This window comes from Schistocerca piceifrons, chromosome 3, assembly GCF_021461385.2.
Source record: "Schistocerca piceifrons isolate TAMUIC-IGC-003096 chromosome 3, iqSchPice1.1, whole genome shotgun sequence".
In the NCBI taxonomy this organism is placed as follows: Eukaryota; Metazoa; Arthropoda; class Insecta; order Orthoptera; family Acrididae; genus Schistocerca; species Schistocerca piceifrons.
The window spans coordinates 673,726,118-673,753,657 of NC_060140.1; positions in this window are offsets into that span (position 1 = coordinate 673,726,118).

Consider the following 27,540-nt stretch of genomic DNA (forward strand, 5'->3'; position numbering starts at 1 on the left):
GATAGCAAATATCCTTCAACTTTCCCCACAGAAAGAAATCCGGGGATGTCAGATCCGGTGAACGTGCGGACCATGGTATGGTGCTTCGTCGACCAATCCACCTGTCATGAAATATGCTATTCACTACCGCTTCAACCGCACGCGAGCTATGTGCCGGACATCCATCATGTTGGAAGTATATCGCCATTCTGTCATGCAGTGAAACATCTTTAGTAACATCGGTAGAACATTACATAGGAAATCAGCCTACATTGCACCATTTAGATTGTCATCGATAAAATGGGGCCAATTATCCTTCCTCCCATAATGCCACACCATACATTAACCCGCCAAGGTCGCTGATGTTCCACTGGTCGCAACCATCGTGGATTTTCCGTTGCCCAATTCTGTATATTATGCCGATTTATGTTACCGCTGTGGGTGAATGACGCTTCGTCGCTAAATAGAACGCGTGCAAAAAATCTGTCGTCGTCCCGTAATTACTCTTGTTCCCAGTGGCAGAACTATACACGACGTTCAAAGTCGTCGCCAAGAAATTCCTGGTGCATAGAAATATGGTACGGGTGCAATCGATGTTGATGTAGCATTCTCAACATCGACGTTTTTCAGATTCCCGATTCTCGCGCAATTTGTCTACTACTGATGTGCGGATTATCCACAACAGCAGGTAAAACACCTACTTGGGCATCATCATTTGTTGCAGGTCGTGGTTGACGTTTCACATGTGGCTGAAAACTTCCTGTTTCCTTAAATAACTTAACTACCCGTCGAACGGTCCGGTCACTTGGATGATGTCATCCAGGATACCGAGCAGCATACATAGCACACACCCGTTGGGCATTTTGATCACAATAGCCATACATCAACACGATATTGACCTTTTCCGCAATTGGTAAACGGTCCATTTTAACACGGGTAATGTATCACGAAGCAAATACCGTCGCACTGGAGGAATGTTACTTGATACCACGTACTTATACGTTAGTGACTGTTACAGTGCCATCTATCACAAAGCGAAAAAGTGGTCCAACTAAAACATTCATATTTCTTTACATACTACACCAATATGTAATTAAAATGTGGGTTCCTATTTAAAACAACGCTGTTGATATCTGTTTGACCTATGGCAGCGCCATCTAACGGGTCAATCATAGCGCCCTTTGGTTTCGCCCTTCAAGCTAGGCAAGTTTCGTTCTTTGTAGTTTTTTCGTTTGATGCTTATTTCGTGAGATATTTGGCCCGGTTACTATCAATGGATCACCCTGTATATACTATGGGTCAGTGAAATGAAGTGGAAAGAAGGCAAGAGTTTTTGGTCAGAAGAGTGTAGGATAATATCGACAGCAGCAGAAAATGGTTTAACGGTAATAGGATTCGTCATGAGTAGAATTGTAAGGCAAAGAGTGTGTTACAGTCAACAATTCAGTGACAAGGTTGTTATTGTCAGAATAGACAGCAGACCAACACCAACAACGATAGTTCAGGTAGACATGTCGACGTTGCAAGCTGAGAATGAATAGATAAAGAAAGTATATGAGGATATTGAAAAGGGTAATACAGTATGTAAAGGTAGATGAAAATCTAATAGTCATGGGGCACTGGAATACAGTTGTAGGGGAAGGAGCAGAATAGAAGGTTACAAGCGAATATGGGCTTGGGACAGGGAATAAGAGAGGTCGAAGACTAATTGAGTTCTGTAATAAATTTCAGCTAGTAATAGCGAATACTCTGTTCAAGAATCACAAGAGGAGGAGGTATACTTAGAAAAGGCAGGATGGTACGGGAAGGTTTCAGTTATATTACATCATGATCAGACAGAGTTTCCGAACTCAGCTACTGGATTTTAAGGCGTAACCAGGAACAGATATAGACTCAGATCACAACAGAGGCTGAAGTTCAAGAGATTAATCAGGAATAATCAACACGCAAAGAAGTGGGATACAAAAATGCTAAGGGATGACGAGATACGCTTGAAATTCTCTAAGGATTTAGACACAACAGTAACGAATAGCTCAGTAGGTAGTACAACTGAAGAGAAATAGACATCTCTAAAAAGAACAATCACAGAAGTTGGAAAGAAAAACGTAGATACAAAGAAGGCATCTGCGACGAAACCATGGCTAACAGAAGAAATAATTCAGCTGATCGATGAAAGAAGGAAGTTGAAAAATGTTCAGGGAAACTCAGGGATACAGAAATACAAGTCGCTGAGGAATAAAATAAACAGGAAATGCAGGGAAGCTAAGACGATACGGCTGCATGAAGAACCCGAAAAGAAATGATTGTCGGAAGGATTGACTCAGCATACAGGAAAGTCAAAACAACCTTCGTTAACATTAAAAGCAAATATCGTAACATAAAGAGTGCAAAATGTTAAGAACGGTGACTGAAATTGGCTGTCTTAGGACCGGCTGCACCACTGAAGGTTAAATTGTCTCTCTGTCAGATGTGTTTCCTGTTTCGATTGTCTGGCTGTGTTTTATTAACTTTCCTCAATCTGGCGTTGTGTACACGTGCATTGCGTATCCGTTTTTAGTTGTTGCTTTGTATTGGTCAGTGTCTTGCGTGAGTACTGTCATCGTGAGTTTTCGCATGTATACTGTTGTCAAAGCATTGAAGATTGGTAGTAAGAAACAACCTATGACCGTTATCGCTGTTTATCCTGTTCGTTCAACGGGAACCTGTTGGTATTCATCGGAAAATCTTGCAGCTAGAGCTGTCACTGATGATAAATCAGTTTCAGTGCATTGACTACTGGGAAGGCTGCTGCCCTACTCTCGTATTGTATAGTAAACAGTGATCAGGCTAAAAGCTTTGTGGTTATAAAGTGGCTGTTTCCCCGATATACACTGATCAGGCAGAACATTGTGACCGCTGACCTAGTATCAATATAAATCCGTCAGGGCGATGGCAGAGTCACCTGGTGTGCCAGACACACGCACGGTGCATGTAGTTTCAGATTGTGATGGCCCGGAGGATCGGTACGATCTTTTTAGAAAGTGCACTACTTGCCGGGTGTTCAAGGAGTGCTGTGGTGAGTGTCTTTCTCCAGCACATGGTGAAACCAAGGTGAAACGAAGTCCAGAGTTCTTTAGGTTGGGCGACCACCCCGCATTACAAACGTCGGACGTCGTAGGCTGGGCAGACTGGTAAAACAGGACAGGCGGCGAATTATCGCGGAACTAACATGAGAATTTAATGCTGGACAGAGTACAAGGGTGTCTCAAGAAGCAGTGCACAGCACACTCTTAATAGGGGGCCTCCGCAGCCGACGATCCAGGCATGTGCCAATGTTAACGTCACGACATCGGCAACTAAGACTGAAATAGGCACGTGACCATCAGCACTGGACACTGGCGCAGTAGCAGAGCGTTGGATGGTCGGAGGAATCCCGATACCTTCTTCACCATGCCGATGGGAGAGCGCGAGTCCGTCGTCTTCCAGGAGAACAGCTCTGGAACACCTGAATTGAGGGATGGAGACAAGCTGGCGGTGGCCCCATTATGCTCCGAGGAACATTCAAGTGGGCATCCATGGGTCCAGTGGAGCTCGTGCACGGCACCACGACAGCCAAAGAGGTCAACTGGTTGCTGATCACGTATACCCCTTCATGACGACATGGTTCCCGGCGCCCATGGGAATTTTCAGCAAGATAATGCGCCATGTCAGAAGGTCAGAAGTGTGATAGATTCGTTCTAGGAACACAGTGGTGAAATCCAATTGATGTGCTGGCCCTCCACCTCACCAGATCTGAACCTGATCGAACATATTTGGGATGTGATCACTACACTCCACAAAATTTTCGAGAATTTGGTGACTTGTATGTGCAGATATGAAGACAACTCCCTCCAGCGAGCTATCAAGCCCCATGCCACGACGCGTTGCCGCTCTTATCTGTGCCAAACGTGGATATACCGGGTGTCTGATTACTCTAAACGTAGATAAGCTGAGGCTAATGCCGTTTTAGGAGAAGAGTTTTATTGCTCGACAGTTGTAAAGAATAACACACGAGAAACAACAGCTGCCTTATTTGTAATTGACACTAGCGTCATTAAAATTAGTAAACACCTAAAAAGTCTTCTAGATTATCGGTCAGCTTGGGCATAGCTTAGTGACTGGCTGCTAGCGTCTCTTCTAATTCACAACAACAGCCATTACTAGTAGCTAGGTTCATGCTAATTTCAATGTTATATATGTGTCTCCGCTATATATGTTGTATGTTAATAGTAATCTGTGGTGACAATTTAGCCTGTGTGATAATTAATACCGCTGGGTGTTTGTGTTTGTGCAAAGCGACACAACCGATTACACGGATAGTAATAATTATTATCTGAATGACAACGAACTGAAGTGCATTGTCTGCCTCGACATTTAATATTTATTGAGATTAGGATTTTGTTTTTGTGAAATCTTAAATAATGTTGATCATTAGATGCATTTATGGTCAAATATGTAAGTCAATAGAATGAATTTTTGACTCTATTGCGGTATGAAACTTCCTTGCAGCTTAAAACTCTGTACCGGACCGAAACTCTAAACGCAAAGGCAAAGGTCCGACTTCGGGTCTTGGTCCGGAACACAGTTTTAACCCATCAGGAAGTTTCATATCATTATGTGGAATAATTTTATACTGCTGCAGTCACTTTTTACTAATGTTTTATTAGCACAATGCATTTCAGTAGCATGCTGCCATCATCAGGTGCATTATACAGTTACTTATACATCAGCTGATAACTTATGTACATTACCTGCGTGTGCCAATGGGGTTAAGAATTGAAAAATAAACCTGTGTGAAAGGATAAATCTGTTACAGGGTGTCCATTATGTGAATAGCGTGATTAGGTAATATATATTAATACGTTTACTTACATTTTCGTTGGCGATATCATTTTCTGGCATACAGAGCACAGTAACAGTTGATCACAACTTAGCATTTTCACAAACGCCTGTTTACAGTTTTCCAAAGAGTTTTAAAATCTAAGATAAACTATTTACAATTTCAAAGACTGTTTACAACTTTCAAGAGAGTTATAAAATCTAAGCTAAACTATTTACAATTTCAAAGACTGTAATATATACCTGTAGTGAGGATGAAATCTTTTTTCTAGATGTATTGGCAATATGGATACTTATGAAAAGTATTCTGTCAATGAAATGAACATTTAATGTTGCAGAAGTTTTTGAAGCATTGTGCTAATAAAATATTAGTAAACAGTGACTGCAGCAGTATAAAATTACTCCACATAATCTCATAATAAAGTCGCAGACCTCAAACAACACCCATATAACATGGATAAATTTAAGTTTCATATCAGGGCGCACTCCACTGAAGAGTCAAAAGTTCGTTCTGGAAAAGTGTCCCAGGCTGTGACTAGTCCATGATTCCGAAATATCCTTTCTTCCAAAAGTACTAAACCCGAAAGTTTCGCACGAGAACTTGGGTGGAGTTTCCAAGTTAGTAGATGAGGTACTGGCCGAAGTAAAGCTGTGAGGACGGACTGTGCGTTGAGCTTTGATAGCTCCGATGGTATAGCACTTGCCTGCGAAAATCAAAGGTCTCGAGTTCGGGTCTTGGTCCGACATACAGTTTTAGCCTGTCAGAAAGTTTCGTTTATATAATTTCTGAATTGTATGTTTAATTTGGTAAGTTTTAAGCATCAGTGTTGCCAGACAGATGCTACTAGTCGAGGTGATAAGCAAATCGTTTGGAACCTCAATTTGTCTACCACGGTTACCAGTGCAGAGGTTTACATCGCCACTGATACCAAAGTTGCAGTGGTAGAGCTAGGACAACTTCTGGCGTGTGGCTCGGGATTCACTCTGAAGATGCTGGGTAGACGGTATTTGCGTGAGATTCTGAAGGCCGAAACTTGAAATATGTGTGAAATTTGAAAATGCAGGATTAAAATTTAAAAAAAAGTCATTCCAGGCAACTCTCATTCGCAAATATCCAGCGTTCACTCCACAATAACATCATGTGAAACAAAGCAAACTGACGTAACTTATTAAATGGCGGAAATAGAATGCTTTACCATGTAAACCAAACCAATGTTTGTCGAACCATGTGAAAATATTTTACACATAACTGGTATTGAATGAGGTAACATGGTTTCCATTTGGTAGTAAGCTCCACCAATATCATTAGTATGAGATGTGACACCACTGGCAAGAATAAACTCGTGGATTCGTTGCGATGTGCAAGCAGACTGCTTCCAGATCTCATACTGAAGAATTTATTGTCATACCTGAAACATATGCCGTGTAAGTCCACCAATATTGCTGACTGAAAGCTAGCTGAAAAGCAATCGTCTTCCATTACATCCCAGACATGTTATATCAGGGAACAGGGAAGGCCATTCACGATTCCGTTCATTTCCCAGAAAGTCTGTGGTGTGACTGAAGTGTTGGTTCTTGCATTATCCTGCTGGAATATGTCATTTCATACTGTTTTCTAATAGGTTATCAGTCCATTCTTGCCGTACACCAGGGAGCATTCAGCTTCATTTAATAAATCCCGAAACGGCTGCGTTGTATCAGTTACATCTTCACCCGATGGCTTCATGAGTTCTATGCCCCTCTAGAATCGCTGTCTCCTGTGGTTTTTCGTTATGTCGTCTACGGCTACATTGGTTTTGATTTGCCCAATGCAGACAAGGAAGGCTCATCGTTGAATATCATGTCCCAGTTTGTTGTCTGCCGTATAGTGTCAGAGGCTTGGCTACTCACAAGTCAACGCAGGTTGATGGTGAGTGCCGGAATTCAGCTGTTGTCGTTCGCCTATTGGAGGCTCTGAGCCCTATGGGACTTAACATCTGTGGTCATCAGTCCCCTAGAACTTAGAACTACGTAAATCTAACTAACCTAAGGACATCACATACATCCATGCCCGAGGCAGGATTCGAACCTGCGACCGTAGCAGTCGCGCGGTTCCGGACTGAGCGTCTAGAACCGCTAGACCTCCGCGGCCGGCCCTATTGGAGGGAATCAAGTCGAACAGCCGTGCGATCTTCTCCTGGTGTAGACTTTCTGATACCAACTCTTCACCCCACACTGTAGCCCTGAGACCAATTCGTTACGTATCTCTCTCTCCATTCATTTGCACTGTAGCGATTGTCTTCGTGATTTGTCGTTATGATTTGACATTTCTCAGTGTTCACTAGGTGGTGTAAATTTGCAGGTACACGTCCTTCGAGTTGTGTTAAGATTTCACGTTGGAGAGAAAAATGTAGGTACCAGGTAGGTAACGCAAAGAAACCATGGGTAACAAAAGAAATACTTCAGTTGATCGACAAAATATGAAATACAGATATGTTCAGGGAAGTTCAGTAATACAGAAATACAAGTCACATAGGAATGAAATAAATAAGAAGTGAGGGAGGCTAAGGCAAAGAGACTGCATGAAAAATGTGAAGAAATCGAATTGTCGGAGGGACTGACTCAGCGTATAGAAAAGTCAAAGGAACATTCGGTAAATTTAAAATCAAGGGTGGTAACATTAACGGCGCAATGGGAATTAGACTGTTAAACGCAGCGGAAAGAGTGGATAGATGGAAGGAGAACACTGAGGGGCTCTATGTGGGGCAAGACTTGTCTCATGACGTGATGGAAGAAGAAACTGCAGTCGATAAGGTAGACTTACGGGATCCAGTGTTAGAGTCATAAGTTACCAAATCTGTGGAAGATTTGATATCAGATAAAGTAGAAGGGGTAGAAAAAATTATATCAGTATTTCAAAGTTTATCGGGGGAACTAGCAACCAAACCACTGTTCAAGTTTGTGTGCAGGATCTATGAGACTAGCGATGTATGATGAGACCTTCGGAATAAAATAATCGTTAGAATTCCGAAGAGAGAAACGGCAGGCAGGTGCGAAAGCTACTGCATTATCAGTTTAACATCTCATCCATACAAACTGCTGACAAGAATAATGCACGGAATAATGGAAAAGAAAAAATAGAGGATCTGTTAGATGAGGATCGGTTCGGATTTGAGAAAGGTAAAGACGCCGGAGAGTCAGTTCTGATTTTGTGCTAGGTAATAGAAACATCACTGAAAAAAATGAAGAAACGTTCATAGGTTCTGTCGATGTAGAAAATGGTTCGACAATGTCAAATGGTGCAAGATGTTCGACATTCCGAGAAATAGTAGTGAACTACAGGGAAAGACGGGTGACATGCATTGTTAAATGGTGCAATATGTTGCACATTCCGTGAAATTTAGTAGCAAGCTACATAGAAAGCCGGGTGACATGCAACATGTAAAAGAACCAAGATGAAACAATAAGACAGGAAGAATAAGAATGAAGTGCTCACATTAAAAGACGGTAAGATGGGGATGCAGACTTCCGTCCCTACTGTTCAATCTATACATCAAAGATGCAGTCTACATCTACATCTACATTTATACTCGGCAAGCCATCCAACGGCGTTTGGCGGAGGGCACTTTACGTGCGTCTGTCATTACTTCCTTTTCCTGTTCCAGTCGCGTATGGTTCGCGGGAAGAACGACTGCCGGAAAGCCTCTGTGCGCGCTCGACTCTCTCTAATTTTACATTCGTGATCTCCTCGGGAGGTATAAGTTGGGGGAAGCAATATATTCGATAGCTCATCCAGAAACGCAACCTCTCGAAACTTGGACAGCAAGCTACACCGCCATGTAGAGCGCCTCTCTTGCAGAGTCTGCCACTTGAGTTTGCTAAACTTCTCCGTAACGCTATCACGCTTACCAAATAACCCTGTGACGAAACGCGCCGCTCTTCTTTGGATCTTCTCTATCTCCTCCGTCAACCCGACCTAGTACGGATCCCACACTGATAAGCAATACTCAAGTGTTGGTCGAACGAGTGTTTTGTAAGCCGCCCCCTTTGTTGGTGGACTACATTTTCTAAGGACTCTCCCAATGAATCTCAACCTGGCACCCGCCTTACCAACAATTAATTTTATATGATCATTCCACTTCAAATCGTTCCGTACGTCTACTCCCAGATATTTTACAGAAGTAACTGCTACCAGTGTTTGTTCCGCTATCATTTAATCATACAATAATGGTTCCTTCTTTCTATGTATTCACAATACATTACATTTGTCTATGTTGACGGTCAGTTGCCACTAGCTGCACGAAGTGCCTATCGGCTACTGATCTTCCTGCGTTTCGCTGCAATTTTCTAATGCTGCATCTTCTCTGTATACTACAGCATCATCCATGAAAAGCCGCATGGAACTTCCGACAGTATCTACTAGGTCATTTATATATACTGTGAAGAGCAATGGTCCCATAACACTTCCCTGTGGCACGCCAGAGGTTACTTTAACGTCTGAAGACGTCTCTCCATTGAGAACAACATGCTGTGTTCTGTTTGCTAAAAACTCTTCAATTCAGCCACGCAGCTGGTCTGATATTCCGTAGGCTCTAACTTTGTTTATCAGGCGACAGTGCGGAACTGTATCGAACGCCTTCCGGAAGTCAAGGAAAATTTCATCTACCTGGGAGCCTGTATCTAATACTTTTTGGGTCTCATGAACAAATAAAGCGAGTTGGGTCTCACACGATCGCTGTTTCCGGAATCCATGTTGATTCCTACTTGTAGATTCTGGGTTTCCAGAAATGACATGATACGCGAGCAAAAAAACATGTTCTAAAATACTACAACAGATCGATGTCAGAGATATAGGCCTATAGTTTTGCGCATCTGCTCGACGAGCCTTCTTGAAAACTGGAACTACCTGTACTGTTTTCCAATCATTCGGAATCTTCCGTTCCTCTAGAGACTTGCGGTACACGGCTATTAGAAGGGGGCAAGTTCTTTTGCGTACTGTGTGTAGAATCGCATTGGTATCCGGTCAGGTCCAGTGGACTTTGTTGAGTGATTTCAGTTGCTTTTCTATTCCTTGTACACTTATTTCGATGTCAGTAATTTTTTCGTTGGTGCGAGGATTTAGAGAAGGAACTGCAGTGCGGTCTTCCTCCGTGAAACAGCTTTGGAAAAAGGTGTTTAGTATTTGAGCTTTACGCGTGTAATCCTCTGTTTCAATGCCATTATCATCCCAGAGTGTCTGGATATTTTGTTTCAATACACTTACTGTTTTAATGTAAGACCAGAACTTCATATGAATTTCTGTCAAGTCGGTACATAGAACTTTACTTTCGAATTCACTGAACGCTTCACGCATAGCCCTCATTACAAGCTAACTCTGACATTGTTTAGCTTCTGTTTGTCTGAGAGATTTTGGCTGCGTTTAAATTCGCAGTAGTTTCGTAACTTTGTTGTTGAACCACGGTGGGTTTTTCCCGTCCCTCACAGTTTTACTCGGCACGTACGTGTCTAAAACGCATTTTATGTTTGCCTTGAACTTTTTCCACAAACACTCAACATTGTCAGTGTCGGAACAGAAATTTTCGTTTTGATCTGTTAGGTAGTCTGAAATCTGCCTCCTATTACTCTTGCTAAACAGATAAACCTTCGTCCCTTTTTTTTATATTCCTATTTACTTCCATATTCACTGATTCACTGTTCTGCACTTACAGAGTCGAAAAGTTCTGATCTGTTTGTTATCACTAGGTCCAAGATGTTATCTCCACGAGTCGGTTCTCTGTTTAATTGCTCGAGGTAATTTTCGGATAGTGCACTCAGTATAATGTCACTCGATGCTCTGTCCCTACCACCCGTCCTTAACATCCGAGTGTCCAATGACGGAAATAAATGAAAGGTTCAAGAGTGGCACTAAAATTCAAGCTGAAAGGATATCATTGATAAAATTCGCTACTGACATTGATATCGTCGGTGGAGGTGAAGAAGAAAGACAGGACCTGTTGAATGTCTTGGAAGGTCTAATGAGTACAGAATATGGATTCAGAGTAAACCGTAAAAAGACAATGTAATGGGATGTAGTAGAAATGCGAATAACTAGAAACTTCACATGAAAACTGGTGATCACGAAATGCCGACCGGAGTGGCCGAGCAGTTCTAGGCGCTACAGTCTAGAACCGCGTGACCGCTACGGTCACAGGTTCGAATCCTGCCTCGGGACTGTCCTTAGGTTAGTTAGGTTTAAGTAGTTCTAAGTTCTAGGGGACTGATGACCTCAGAAGCTAAGTCCCATAGTCCTCAGAGCCATTTGAACCATTTGATCACGAAATGGACGAAGTTAAAGAATTCTGCTACCTTGTAAGCAAAAATAACGCCTGTCGGGAGGGCATTTATGGTCATGAGAAATCTACTTGTATCTAACGTAGGCTTTATTTGAGGAAGAAAATTCCAAGAATGTACATCTGGAGCACAGAATTGTAAGGCAGTGAATCATGGACAGTGAAAAAGGCGGAACAGAAGAGAATCGAAGCATTTAAGAGTTGGTGCTTTAGAAAGTGTTGTAAATCAGGTGGACAGGAAAGGTCAGGAATGAGCAGGTAGTCCACAGAATCGGCGAAGGGAGGAACATACGAAAAATACTGACGAGAAGAAGGCACAGAATGATAGGACATTTGTTAAGGCATCAGGGATCATCCTCAATGTTGCTAGAGAGAACTGTATGGGGCATAAACTGTAGGGGAAGACCGAGATTGGAATGCATTCAACAGATAATTGAAGATGTGGGATGACAGTGCTACACTGAAATGAAGAGGATGGTGCAAGAGAGGAATTCGTGGCAGGCTGCATCAAGCTAGTTAGAAGACTGCTGTCTCGCAAAGAAAAAGAAACAGAAAAAAATCTTAATCGCTGCGCCACTTCACTAAATGTTCAGCAGTGTCGTTTATAAGCTGAGGCAGGCCTTCTCCTCCTCTGAGCGTTGATGCTAGTGATGTACGTCTTGCAGTAACATGCGATGGAGGAGCTGTAGTGCCTCGTAATCCCAAACTGCTGTCGGTAATGGATAGCTATAACGCTTAACAAGACCCGCCTGCTGATGAGCAGCCCCTAGGGAAAGCCAATAGCCGAGAAAGTGAGAAGCAGACAGGTGGAAAGGACGGGGTGACATGCGCCCTTAACGGGGGAGCTCGATAACAGCCGCCAATAGCCTGGCGGGTATGGGAGGGGGAGGCTGCGACAACCTACTGGGTGGCGATTATCGGGTGGCCAAAGGCGACCTGTTCCACCACTCCTCTAACCACGTACCCGCATCGTTTACGTTGGGTATCCTCACCAAGCTGCAGTTAACCAAGACTGTGCCTGCCACGCTGAAAGCAGTGACCCTGATACGTCACTAAGCTACGCAACCTGCAGCAATAGAATCAACGTGTCTCCACTGGAACGCAACACATTTTTTTTCACGACTACTTTGAAGTTGTTTCCCTACTCCACACTCAGGCAAGAGACACAGCTTTTTGTTGTTTTGTTGTTTCTACATCTACATACATACATACATACATACACTAGACCCACATCTGAAGTTATGGTCTGAGGTGCGATTTCATATGACGTCAGGGAACCCACGCATCCTGACTGACATTCGCGAACAGTATTACAGGGGTGTTTTACAAAAGGATAACGCTCGCGCAGATACCACTGCTGTAGTCCAACATGCTCTACAGAGTGTCGACATGTTGCCTTGGTCTGCTTGATCAACAGATCTGTTTCCAACCAAGGACATATTGGACATTATTGAATGACAATTCCACTGTCATCCACAAACAAATTAACCTTCCGTGTATTGACTGACAAGTGTAACAGGTATGGAACTACCTGCCGCAAACTGGCATCCCGCACATGTACAACACAATGCTTGAAACTTCCTGGCAGATTAAAACTGTGTGCCGGACAGAGACTTGAACTCGGTTTTCAAGAAAGCTTCCGTGAAGTCTGGAAGGTAGACGACGAGGTGGAGGAAGTGAAGCTATGAGGACGGATCGTTAGTCGTGCTTGGGTGGCTCAGATGTTAGAGCATTGGCTCGTGAAACACATAAGTCCCGAGTTCGAATCTCGGTCCGGCTCACAGTTTTAATCTTCCAGTTTCGTACCACCGCACACTCCGCTGCAGTGTGAAACTTTCGTTCTGGAAACACAATGCTTGCGCGTCGGCGTTCACACTGGTAATTAATACACCACCATTTCGAAATTGCAATGGCTTATCTTACGTTAACCTGTGATTTTGCAACGTTAATCATTTACAAATTTTAACTAGACAAATGTAGTAACAAAATTTCATGACGCTGTACTAATTATTTTTTGGTGTTACGAGTATTTTTCTGTCCATGTACATTGTCCCCCCACACGACGGAAAAGCTGAGAAAGATTATCAATAAAATTTTGCAAAAACCGGTCATCAGTCTGTCAATGTCTCCATATGCATCACACGTGTTTCTTGTTCCCAAAAAGACCTATTATCGACTATAGGCCACTAAACGACAAGGAAGTTCCACAGCTGGAGCCTCTTTGCAATATGTGACCACCAAATCCCCCTTACTAAAGATTTTACACGAATGATGGTATTTTGTACCAGCTATAACTTGTTTGAATATAACCCAGTTCCATTCAGTTTGGAAGTTTTCCAGAGTTTTGGATTCTGTGTCAGGTGAGTTAAGGTTATGGTTTGTTTATAACTGGTTGGGCAACGTACTTCTGTGCAGTGAGATATTTGAGGAGCATCCTGAGAATTTGCTTCAGGTTGCGAACATGTTTAGGGAAGCCAGCCTTATGATAAATCCTAGAAAACTGAATTTAGCACATCGAGAGATATTATTTTTGAGGCATTTAGTTTCAGGAAGTACGATAAAGGTCAATACAGAGCGTACTAGAGCCATTAGTGGTTTTCTTCAGCCTAAGAATTGCAGAGAGATCATGCAATTCGTGGGATGATTAATTTCTTCCACAAGCTTGTTCCTGGATTCGGACACTGGATGTACTTCGTCATAAAGGCATTCCCTTTCAATGGACGGATAGTCAGCAAGCAGCGCTTGATGTCTTAAAATAGCCCATGGTACAGCATCAGTGTTAGCAATCCCCAACTTAGACAGAGATTTTATACTCCAAATGGACAGCCCTAACTCGTGTGCGGAAGCTGTGTTATTGCAAAAGTATGTTGGCGAACTTCCTTGTAAAGTTTAGAAGTCAATTATTCTGTCTACAAGTGAGAATTAGATGTGACCGCTGTAGAGCATTTTACTTTTGGATGGATAGAATTCGAGTGGTATTGCTTTATTGTTTATCGAATAGTACATTAAATCTTTGCCTGACCAAGGGCATTAAAGTTTCTGTAGTGACTAACACTCACACTACACTCTTTGATCGAACACTCACACTGCCCTCTTTGATTCAATGTTTGTTGTTGAGTTAGTCCTGAATTAAACAACTTAGCATAACAGATAATGCAATGGAAGGCCGGCCGCTATGGCCGAGTGGTTCTAGGCGCTTCAGTTCGGAACCGCGCTGCTGCTACGTTTGCAGGTTCGAATCCTGCCTCGGGCATGGATGTGTGTGATGTCCTTAGGTTAGTTAGGTTCAAGTAGTTCTAAGTCTAAGGGACTGACGACCTCAGATGTTAAGTCCCATAGTGCTCAGAGCCATCTGAACCATTTGCTATGGAAGGGACAAGCAATCAAAGGTGATAGCTAAATTAAATAATTTGCACCACTGTCATAATCAGGAGAATATGATTTAATTGATGACTGATTCGATATTATTTCATGGGGACAACTACTTAGGACTGAATTATCAGGTGGGATTAGGAGACTGAAACTACTAATGTGAAAACTGACTCTGATGCTTATTAAAGATACAATTTATTGTGGCATTATGCACAAACCTCAGTGGAGAACAAAGCATGCATAACGTATTTCCTGCTATGATGGTGCTCAACATCTAAACCTAAGCAATCTTGTACGTTATTATGCGTGGGATATGGAAGAAAACTATGTTGCTTTAGGGATGAAGGTGGTTCTCACACGTAACTCCCATACTCATTCCATCGATGCAGTGTTTAATGGCTGCTGTTTCTAATCATGATCCACATATTAGGACTCCTCGTGGGGTGAATAGATTTGGCGAGAATAATCAGTGCGTAACGTTAGGTTGGATGTCAGTGCCAGAAATATGTATTCCCCTTGCTGGATCGATCTTGGATTAATAAAAAAAAAAACTTCACACGCAGCAAACGCTGAACATATAACGAAGTTACACTTGAATATCTGCTGTTTATTCACAGTGCACGTGGGCGATTGGAAATCAATGGCGCAATTATCTATTCTCGGCGTTGAATGGTTGTTGGATTAATAGCAAAAGTTCATACTGAACACGTGCAAATCCTATCTTTAACTAACTTAGGAATCAGACGGCTATTTCTCAGCGCAGTTATTCTCACTTGGGAGCATGGAGACAATAACCAGCAGAGGAAAAGATATAAAATGGAATAATTACACACGCACGAAAGCTTAAATATTTCACACAGTTCGCTCGGTTATGATCCTAAGTAGAAACCAATAAATGAAAATGCCTACTCTTTTTTACAAGTGTGCGACTACGTGGCTGACTGATATCGGTACACAAACAAAGGAAACCGTTAAATATTCTGCTAAAAAGGTCAACGAAAAGGAATAAACACAAGATTAGGGAAAAATGAAAAAAAAACATTAAATGTCCTGACAGCATCACAGGGTTAAGTTCATGCTGCTGTATTTGAAATGAGCTCAATGTGCCTATTAGAAACCTAATTTGTAACCAGTGTATTTGCGAAACATAACGCTTATAATGATGGAGGGGAGAAGCAAAGGATTAATGATTTTACTTAGAATATGTCTCTTACTCTGAAATAATCAAACAGCCCAGTAGAGATCTGCATAGAGTCCTTTCATCCTCTAAGCCATTACGAAACCCAACGCTGAAAAATGGCGGAGCGCCAGCTAACGGCAAATTTCAATCTTCTGACTGGTATGGAGTGGTCCACCCCGAAGTCCTCTCCTGTACCAACCTTTTCATCTAAGAGTAACACTTGCAACCAACGTCCTCAATTATTTGCTGGTTGTATTCCAATCTCGGACTTTCTCTGCAGTTTTTACCCTCTACGGTTTTTATCCTCTACAGCTATCTCTACTGCCACGTACGTTATTCCATGATGACTTAACATTCTATCATTCTGTCCCTTCTTCTTGTCAGTGTTTCCAATACATTTCTTCGCCTCCCATTAATGATGACTTAACATTCTATCATTTTGTCCCTTCTTCTTGTTAGTGTTTCCAATACATCCCTTCACCTCCCATTCTGCACAGGACCTGTACTTTACCTTATCAGTCCACCTAATTTTCAACATTCGACTGTATCACCACATCTCAAATGAATCGATTCGCTTATTTTTCGGTTCTCCTACATTCCGTGTTTCGCTTCCATACAATGCTGTGCTCCAATCTTACCTTCTCAGAAATTTCTTTCTCAAATTAAGGCCTATATTTGATACTAGCTGACTTCTCTTGGCCAGGAATGCCCTTTTTGCTAGTGGTAGTCTGCTTTTCATATAGCCCTTGCTCCGTCCATCATTATTCATTTTGCTGCCTAGGTAACAAAATTCCTTAACTTCGTCTACTTCTAGACCATCAATCCTGATGTTACAGTTCTCGGAGTTCTCATTTCTGCTACTTCTCATTACTTTCGCTTTCTTTGATTTGAAATGCTAATTAAATCAAAACCCTTAGCTGCCGACAGGTGTTGTTGATATACATCAGTGGGGATAGCTGAAAATGTATGCCCCGACAGGGACTCGAATCCGGGATCTCCTGCTTACATAGCAGACGCTCTATCCATCTGAACCACCGAGTGCACAGAGGATAGTGGATAAGAACTTATCCCTTGAACGCTTCTGTGCTCATTAGATTGTTCATTCCAATCAGCAGATCCTGTAATTCTTCGCTTTCACTGAGGATAGCAACGTCACCAGAGAATCTTATCATTTACGTCCATTCACCTTGAACTGTAATTCCACTTTTCAACTTTTATTTTACTTCCATCATTGCTGCGTCGCTATATAGAATGAACAAAAGCGCGAAAGACTTCATTCTTCTCCTAACTCTTTTTATCTCGAGCACCTCGTTTTTGGTCTTCCATTCTTACTATTCCCTCTCACCCTGCACCATTCGGCATTATTGAACGCTTTTTCCAATGAATGTCTTGCTTCCATTATCAACCCCAAAGTCAGAACTGCCTCTCTGGTGCCTTTAGCTTTCCTAAAGCCAAACTGATAAGCATCTAACACAACCTCAGTTTTCTTTTCCATTCGTCTTATATTATTCTTGTCAGCAACTTGGGTACATCAGCTATTAACCTGATTTTGTGATAAATCTCACGCATGTCAGCTCTTGCAGTCTTCGGAATTGTGTGGATAATACTCATCCGGAAGTAAGATGGTATGTCGCCAGACTCATACGTTCTACACATCATCGTGAATAGTCGCTTTATTTCCACTTCCCTCAATGAATTTAGAAATTCTGATGGAATGTTATCTGTCCCTTCTGGAATATTTGATCTTAAGTCTTACACAGCTCTTTTAAATTCTGATTTTGATACTGGATCTCCTATATCTTCTATGTAGATACATGTTCCTTCTTATACCTCATCAGACCAGCCTTCCTCAACATACAGGCGTTTAATTTAATAGTTCTACCTATCCAGTCCCTCCTGCGCATTTAAAAAAGGAATTGCTATTGCACTCTCAGTGTTACCTGCCACATTTCACCGAAGATTATTTCGACTTTTCTGTACGCTGAGTCCGCTTCTTCTTCGATTTCCTTACATTTTTCATACAGCTATTCACTTTAGTTTCGCAACACTTCATTTTTATTTCACTCCTAAGTCATTTGCATTTCTGTATTCCTGAATTACCCTGAAAATTTTTGTGCTTGCTTGTTTCATCGATCAAATGAAGTATTTATTCTGTTATCCATGGTTTCTTCGTACTTTCCTTCTTTATATTTATGTTTTTCTTTGCAACTTCTGTTTTTGTCCTGTTTAGAAATGTCCATTCCTCTTCAACTGAACTGGCTACTAGGCTACCGCGGTATCTACAGTATCTATAGCCTTAGAGTCCTTCATGCATATCTCTTTATTCCTTAGTAGTTCCGTATCCCACTTCTTTCCATATGGATTTTTCATGACCACTCTCTTAAACCTTAGCCTACTCTTCATCATCATCAATTGTGATATGAGTCTATATCCGCTCCAGTGTACGTCTTACAATTAAATATCTGGTTTCGGGATCTCCGACTTGCAATGATGTAATCTAACTGAAATCTTCCCGTATCTCCCGACCTTTTTCGTATAGTATTTTTCCTTCTGTGATTCTATTCGCTATTACTAGCTGAAATTTATTGCAGAACTCAGTGTTTCTCCTCTGTCGTTACTGCTGTCAAGCCTATTTTCTCCCACAACCCTCTCCCCTCTCCCTTACCCTGCAACGGTATTCCAGTTCCCCATTGCTATAAGATTGTCATCTCGCTTTACGTACTAATTACCCGGTCAGTATCCTTATGTACTTTGACTATCTCTTCATTTTCAGCTTGCAACTTCGACATATACACCTAAACTATTGTTGGCAGTGTTGGATTGCTATCGCTTCTGACGAGAACAGCTCTACAGTTCAACACTTCACGGGAACACACTCTCTGGCCTACCATATTATTAATAAAAAACCCTACTCCAGTTATACCATTTACCGCTGCCGTTTATATTATCCTGTACTCATCTGTCCAGAAATCCTAGTCTTCTCTCCGTTTCATTTTACTGACCCCTAATCCATCTAGATTGAGCCTTTGTATTTGGATTTACATATTTTCTACCTTCCCTATCACGTTCTACCTTCTGCCATTGCACGCTCCGACTCGTAGAACGTTATCTTTTCGTTGATTGTTCAGTCTTTGTCTCCTGATCACCTCCTCCTTGGCGTCTACTCCTGGAGATCTGAACGGGGTTCTGGTCCAGAGTGTTTTGCCAATGGAGGGGTAATTACGATATCTTCTTTCAGTTACAGACCTCATGTCCTGTGTCTTTGATGCAGTGGTTTCCATGCCTTCTGCATCCCCATGCAGTTATTCATTGCTGATTCTTCCACCTTTAGTTTCCAACCCTAACGGCAGGAGAGAGCTCTTAATCTCTGTCCAATCCTCTGAACTCTTTGACAAGGCCGTTGGTAGAATGAGGTTGACTTCTTATGCCGTAAATCTTCAGAAACCAATGCTGAGGATTTTTGTTCAAAATTTAAGCTTTGGTGGCGTTTGAATCAGTGACCGAGGGCGTTTTGACTATTAACTACGGACACGACCTTCTTTTTTGTTTATTTGTTTATTTTTTGTTGATCTGATTTTGTTCGTTAGTTTTAGTTGCATGACAGTCGTTCAAGTTAATCGTTGATTCGTTGACTCAGATTTTTTGTTTTTTTTGTTTTTTTTGTTTTTTTTTTTTTTGTTGTAGAGGGTAGCTAACCCTCTGACCGAACAAGTTGAGCTACTGTGCCGGCAGCCCCTAGACTACGAGAAACTCGTTTTACTTACCCCCTACATCTCACCACCACAGGTATATCTTTGACTGTTCAACCGAAGAAAGTTGCTCTACATATAAAACCACCAACAAAACAGAGAGCAACATAATAGGGATGGAAGAGAGATGTGCAACATGAAATAAAAAAGTTGAAACGTCCCCTTTGAACCATTATACATGACTGTGCTTAAACTGACACACAATATTTTGTTAGCGCAACGCAATCTGACTTTCAAAATTCCCTACAAAAGAATGGCCCACATTAAACTATACCTTTCACAAATCACTTACCTCACAAAAATCTTCACTGCTCAAGCTACTGCAATACAGCGAGCGCCACTACTGCCAGCTAAATAAAAGATTCAAACTATGGAAGGCACTAACTACTGATAGGGATAGTTAGCAAATGAAAGATATTAATAGAGAACAAACAATGTATTTACCTTGATATCATCATATATAAATATAGCAGTTCATGACAAATTTCAAAACTCCGCCATCTCTCTCTCCACATCCACCACTGCAGGCGGCTCACCTCCAACTGCGCAACGCTACGCGCTGTTCACAGCCAGCTGCCTAACACTACAATGGCGAGTATTACAACAATGCAAAGCAGCCACAGACTGCACACAGCACAGCCAGTGATTTTCATATTGAGCGCTACGTAACGTTGCCAACAAGGAAACATAAACAGCCTACTTACATAGCCCCCATGCTCCCCACAAAAAATTTTACAAATTGGTTTGGGCAGTGCCCAATACAGATTTGAAAAAAATTTTCATAATTACAATAACAAAGAAATCAAATGCACACACTTATTGATACAATGTTGGTCAAAAGCTAAAATTTTCTCATGGTCTATAAAGACAGTCCTGATTCATCACAGTAAAATTACAGTGTTTTTCTTTTTTTTTTCAAAGTCTGAACAGTAAAAGAAAATGCACACAGAAGTAGTGGATTTCCATGCAGTCTTGAAGAAGTAGTGTTGTCCTTCCAACGGAAAGACAGTGCTGACTTTTGACATGCATACAGGTAATGGGCCACAACAGAGCAAACCCACAGCAGAGTCATTCGACAGTTTGAAGAAGATTGGTAGGTAGGTCATCACAGAGCAGACCCACTGTAGTCCTGGTAGAGATTGTGGTATTGGTGGGTCATCATAGATGCAGACCCACTGTAGTCCTTGTAGAGAAGGCCAGCAGCCATCTGTTGCGATTGTGCAGGTGCACATTCACCATCGAAGAGTCTTGCGGAGAATATAGCAAGTCCATAAACCACCACTTGTGCACTTACAAAGTTTTTGGAATTGTCCTTAGAACCAGCAATGCTGTTATCCAGTCCCTTGCTGAATTAGTAACACACGTGCAAACACTAACAGTCCCTACTTCTCACATATTGTCCATATACTATGACCAACAGAAACGTGTGCAGTGAAATGTAACTTACAAGTTAATACTAAGATGAACTGGTGTCAATTACAATTTTATAACATGAGAATACAATTACAAAGGTACAAAATACATCATTAAAAACATAACAATACAGATAACATTTGTAGTACAGGCTTTACAAAAGAATAGAAATAGACATATACGTCAGTGTTACAGGAATTATGACATGAGTACATACATAAAAGATCAGAATAACTTTCGAAACATCAACTTCACACATGAGCATTAAACAGAACAGAATTAATAATGTCTAACATCTTTACAAAGTAAATAACATATCATTAGTGCCAATTATATTCGAGGATAACAGTATTCCTCATCGTAGTGAATGTAGCTTAATATTAAAAGAAGAAAAAATTCTATGAAACTACACAGAGACAGGAAGAAAACAAATACACAAGGGTACACAAACACATAGTGGGATAACACCAATAGGATAGGACAGGGTTTGTTTCATTGCAGTATTTTGCAAACAAAACTTTCTTTGCTTCTTGGAGATCTCCCTTCATTCATCATTATTCCCAAAAGTCCTATCTAAGCCTGCCTTCTGTATTTTGTTCACATCCTCTGTCAAAAATAGTTTTTGTCTCTGCTTTCTGTATTCTGTTCACTTCCTCTGTCAATAATAGTTTTTCTCCACTGTACAGTATCCTTTTTATTTTGCCAGACCATTTTCTGATAGCTTCTCAATGCATTTCTTATAAATTTATAATAGTTAGTTTCTTATATAGTCTACTCCTCTTAAGCTAACTTAAATCTACTGAGCTCAGATGCTAAACTAAGGGACGAGGCAATGCAGCAGCACATAAAACAATTAATATAAACAGCAATGAAAAAAAATGGAAAATCGCAAAGCAAGCTACAGTAAATCTAAATTACCAAGCAAATCTACATTACAACTAATATGAGGCAATGTGCAGCAAACAAAAAAATAAATCTGGCTTAGAAGAGTAACACAAATTAAAGTTCAGTAGCGCTATGCCTGGCAAACAGCAGCTTATATCTAAACATGACATAGCTCAAGCAGAAAAAATATTACAGTAAAGATAACAATGCAGATAAGGGAAATGTATAATCACATCTTAATGTCTAAGTAATTAAAGTGGTGCACCACAAGAAGTTATTCTACCAAAAAGTTACCAATTACTTGAAAAGAAAATTATGAATGCAGTTCCTGTGAAGGTAAATGTCATTTTGTGCTCCCTCATTTTTTTTAAAAAAAATTATTATTTACTCGATCTGTAGACAGAAAATATTTATATTAGTACATCTATAAAATTTTATTTTAACCAATGCTGCAGTGCAGCTAGAAACTAGATATCAAATGAAATAAGCAACTATGTACAAAGCAAAGCGTAAGAACATCGTTCAATAGTCATGTGGCATTTCATAAGTAGTAAAAAAATCTCTCATCTAGAAAGACAGTAGTCATAGTCAGGTGTGTAGACAAACTATTTCTTGTCATTTCATTAGGCATTTCAGTAAATATCAGAAAGTACGATATGTTTCCAAGTAATTAGCATGTCGGATTTGCGATGCTTTCTCTAAAGGAATGACAATGGCCAGGATAATGGCCTCCCTTTTTTTTTCTACCTGTGCTGCTGAAAGGCTAATGGCTTTTTTTTTTTTTTTTCGGGCGGCTGTCGCCCAGGTGGGTGCCCGCGACGCATTACGTGCAGGTGGTCACCTAACTTTCTTACGGAAATATTTACGACAGCAGTTTCCGCTACAGTGACAGTCTCACATAAGAATATTTCACAGGTCAAGAATTAGCGTTCCAAATCTGTAGAAACAAAACCCTATAAATATAACAGTGTCCAAAAAAATTTTCGCCGGCATTGTGATACAGTCACGCATTTACACACACATTTCATAACTCTTAAAGTACGATTCTCGGTTTCCAACATCCTTTTTCACAAGTCAGCGTCCCTAACCACTATTCATTACTCCTTACCTTATTCGTCGACACTTCTTCAATATTGCATCATAACAGATAAGTATCATAATCAAATAACTCATATAGCACCAGCCTATTAATCATAAACATACCTCAGCAGCATAATACACATTGTCGTCGTAAAAATAACATCATAACACCTCAGTCAAATCTCAAAATCGTCGTAGCTTCCTCCAATAATTAAAAAAATTCTCTGCTCATGTCAAAAGTGTCATCTGCCTCAAACGTACTTTAAAAATCATGAATCCATACCAAATACATCATTCAAAGCTCTCATAGTATCACAATGGTTCCAAAAAAGATATGAACAGTTCACACAGTACAGACAAAATACAATTTCGTAAGTGTGAAGTAATCCAACTCTGTAATTGCGTAAACATATGTCACTGATGTAATAAAAAAGTTTATCTCTCAGTTACATGATCAGATAGCTGTGTAATTTGTGTGTTAGAGAAATATGGTACCGATGTGTAAAGTTGTATAAGCAAATACCATATTAGCTAGGGTTCCTTGTGGTTGCCACACACATGGTACACAAAGTAAGCGTGTACCCCCCTGAGGATTAATGTAATTATACCCTCAGGTGTTACAGATTACAGCAATGGAATGAAATGTATCACGGAAAACTTTCTTTGTAATTCAAAAATCTTTAAAAATAAATGTTTTAAGTACAAAATTAATCACACAAATACGTGTCCTGTAGCGCTAAATATGCGTCTTGCTGTAAGATAATCTCTGTGGAAGTGTCGTAGTTATCGTCCTCCAAAAGCTAAGTTCTGCAGAAGCCAATGTACTTACCTCATGATAAACAAAAGTGAAATGCTTTGTGTATAGATAACTTAGTTATTACGCTTATTGCGTGATGAGGAAAGTACTGTGCTGTAACGTATTGTTGTCCTACGGAGAAGGCTGTCTCCTTGTAGCAATAGCATAAAAGTCACCACTAAAACATGTCTCACTTTATAGAAGAATTCAGAAAAAACTGTGCAGATATAAAACAGATACACCGCAAAAGCAACATTGTAAATTGTCACGCATTAGCAGCGTCGTGATAAAATCGTGTAGCTGTCACATAAACTAACCACTGTGTCATCTGGTATCTCTCAAAAAGTACTTTAATTCAGAATGTATTTTCAAGTAAACCAAAATGTTGCATTAGAATCTCATTAGCAGTTCCAGTATATGTCCTAAGTATGTAAGCCTCACATTCGTTACGTAATCGTGCAACTAACAAGGAGGAATGTATACACACAATAACACTGTGTCGTCTGTTTGCAATAACAATGCAGTCGTAATTTCTGTTAAAATAAGTTCTCTTGGTTCTTGAGTGGATATTGAACTTCAAAACATTGTTGCATGGTAACAGTTTCTAAAGCATACTAGTAACGTGAAGTGAAACTTTTTATGGCAAAGACAAAGTTAAAAAGCAGATTATCTTTCAATAAACGGTTTTACATGTGAAATATGGTGTAAACCTTTACTCTTCCTAGTACGCAGAATTTCAACTTGAATGCAATTATCATGCGGTATTCGTCCGTAAAGAATACTGGAATTTTGCTCAAGGTTAGCGTCAATGTTATTTTTCTCTGAGCCAGCCGGCGCACGCGGCTGCCTGCGGTGTGAGTCATTGTCTGTTTCTTTGTTGGCGCGCGTCGTTACTGGGATTAAGAGGTCTAACTTCCACAAATTCGCCTTGCCAAGAGGGCCCAGCTCTGTTTAAAGCTCGCCAGTTCTGATAGAATTCAGGTCTGTCGTTTTGTCGGTAGTTTACACAGTTTCTTTCGTGTCGGTCACGTGGTGGAGAATTTCTCCCTGAATCGTAACTGCGCGCTGAACTGTTGCGTCTGAAATTATTCTGTCTCCCTTGATAATAATAGTTCTGATTACCATATTGTCTGTTTCTATGGTTATCTCTGTCATAGTCATTACTACAGAAATGCGATCTTTCTCTGTAACTATTATTACTCTGCCAGTGGTTGTCATACGGGTGGTGTCTGTTTTGGTCACGATTTGCGTTGTAAGAATAGCCTTGTCGTGTCCAGTTATTATTTCTGTCGTCACGGAATTGTGACGGATGTGCCCTGTAGTGATTGTTTTCCCGTTTTCGCATCCCGCGACTGTCTGTGTCAATTTCTAATTCTTGTAAGAGTCCCTGAAAAGCTTCAATGTCGTCTTTGCAACGTCCTGCCAAAATAATATGCCGTAAATGTTCAGGTAATTTGATGAAGCAAATGCGGATGAGTTCTGAGGGGCTGTATGGGTTTGACAGGTACTGATTCTTGTGCAACATGTCTTCAAAATATTTCACAAGACTGGAAAATTCAGATTGTTCGAAGTGTTTCATCATTATGATGCTATGTTTTACATGGTCTTGTGTAGCTTGAGACCAATACGTTGAGAGGAAGGCGTGGTAAAACTCTCCTTCACTGTGGCAATCGTGAATGACCGACCGCATTCTTACAGCTGGTTAATTCTCTAAGTAGCCACACATAAATTCTAATCTGTGCTCTAATGACCAGTTGGGAGGAAAACAATGAGAGAATTGATGGAGCCATGCTTGTGGATGAATGTCGTTGCCAGAATTCTTAAATGTTTTGAATTTACGTGTAGTAATGAATAGCTTATAGTCAAAGTCATCATGTCGGCGAGTCGCATATCGGTTATTGTTACGTCGTTTCGGCGGTTCCATTTCAAAATTCGGTGCACCTTGCCAATTTCTTTCATAACTTCCGAAGTGTCCTGTGTTATTATTTTGTGGTTGTTCCGTATTTCTAAGTCCCTCTTCCCGTATTGGAGCGTGAGTGGCCTCTGAAATACGTAATTCTTGTATTACCTGAGTCAACTGATCTTGTACTTCCCGGATTTCTCTTTGGTGTTGCGTATTAATTTGATTCTGATTTTGTTTGAATTTCCTAATTTGTTCGCACTCTTCTGTGTCATTAAAGACTACCGGTTTTGTGTCGTTCAGATTATCATCTACCTTCGTAGATAAGTTAGTGAACTGATACGAAAGTTCGGCTACTTTCTCTGATAGTGAACACATTTCCTCAATGTGTTTTTCTGAACCAAGTTTCAGATTGTCCATTTGTGTTGAAATCGAATCTACTGTGTTCTTTAAGTTTTCCTGAGTTTTTGCAAGTTGCGTAACCGAATCGGTAGATGCAACTGAGTCAAATTTAGCTTGCAAGGTGTCATGATTTTCATGAACAATAATTTGCAGTTCTTTTATGGCTGCTTCGTGATTCTGTAATGCCTTTTCATACCGCGAAAAAATAGGTTGAAAATGCTCACAAATTTGAGTTTTTACGTCATTACAGACTTTTTGACATTTCGATTCAATGTTATGTAACTCAGTAGTTAAATCTTCACGCGTTTGTTCAAGAGTTTGTTCCAATGAGTCTAACTTTTGAAGCTGTTGCTGTGTTTGTCTCTGATTTTGTTCCAGTGTGTCTAACTTTTTAAGATTTTGTTCCACTGTGTCTAACTTTTTGAGATTTTGTTCCACTGTGTCTAACCTTTGAAGCTTTTGCTGTGTTTGTCCCATTTGTTGTATTAATTGTAATAACAATGCATTGGTGTCTGAAAGATGTTCCTCAGTGCTTTTCGGCAGTGAATTTACACCGGAAACATTCACATTTTGACAAGCAGAAAATGTGTCTTGACTTATTTGAGAAAACGGTGAGGATCCAAAACCTGAATCTACAGTATTTGCGAGATCGTGTCGTGTCATTTCGGCTTCCTGAGGCGAGCTGTTGCCGACCGATCGATCGATAATGCTTCCCTCTTCACTAATTGTTTCACTGTCCACGCCATTGTTTGACGCCCGCTCCATTTCCCTGTGCACAGTTACCAAATTACTACTTTGAACATTAGTTAATTCATTACTCTGCGGCGCTGATAAGCTACGCTCGTCGTCACTATTATGTCTCAGTTTAGTTTGGAGCCTAGTGTTACGTTTTTCACACGCCATAATTGTCACAATATTTCACACGATAACACAGAAAAGCACAATTTGAAGTGCAAAAATAGGAGAACACATTAACATAGCACTGAAAATAATATCTAGTTAATTGCAAGCGTAGCTGCGAAATACTTGGTGCAAATCTACATGCATGCCACAACTGTTTTACTGTACAACAATGAAAGGCTACAACTACAAAGGAGATTCTCTCTACAATTACGCGCTAGCAATAAACAAAAGCTACACTAAATACACAAACTACAAGAAAAAATCAGAAGATTCCAGTGAGGTATCCTAGGCTAAGGGTCGACATATGAAACGTCCCCTTTGAACCATTATACATGACTGTGCTTAAACTGACACACAATATTTTGTTAGCGCAACGCAATCTGACTTTCAAAATTCCCTACAAAAGAATGGCCCACATTAAACTATACCTTTCACAAATCACTTACCTCACAAAAATCTTCGCTGCTCAAGCTACTGCAATACAGCGAGCGCCACTACTGCCAGCTAAATAAAAGATTCAAACTATGGAAGGCACTAACTACTGATAGGGATAGTTAGCAAATGAAAGATATTAATAAAGAACAAACAATGTATTTACCTTGATATCATCATATATAAATATAGCAGTTCATGACAAATTTCAAAACTCCGCCATCTCTCTCTCCACATCCACCACTGCTGGCGGCTCACCTCCAACTGCGCAACGCTACGCGCTG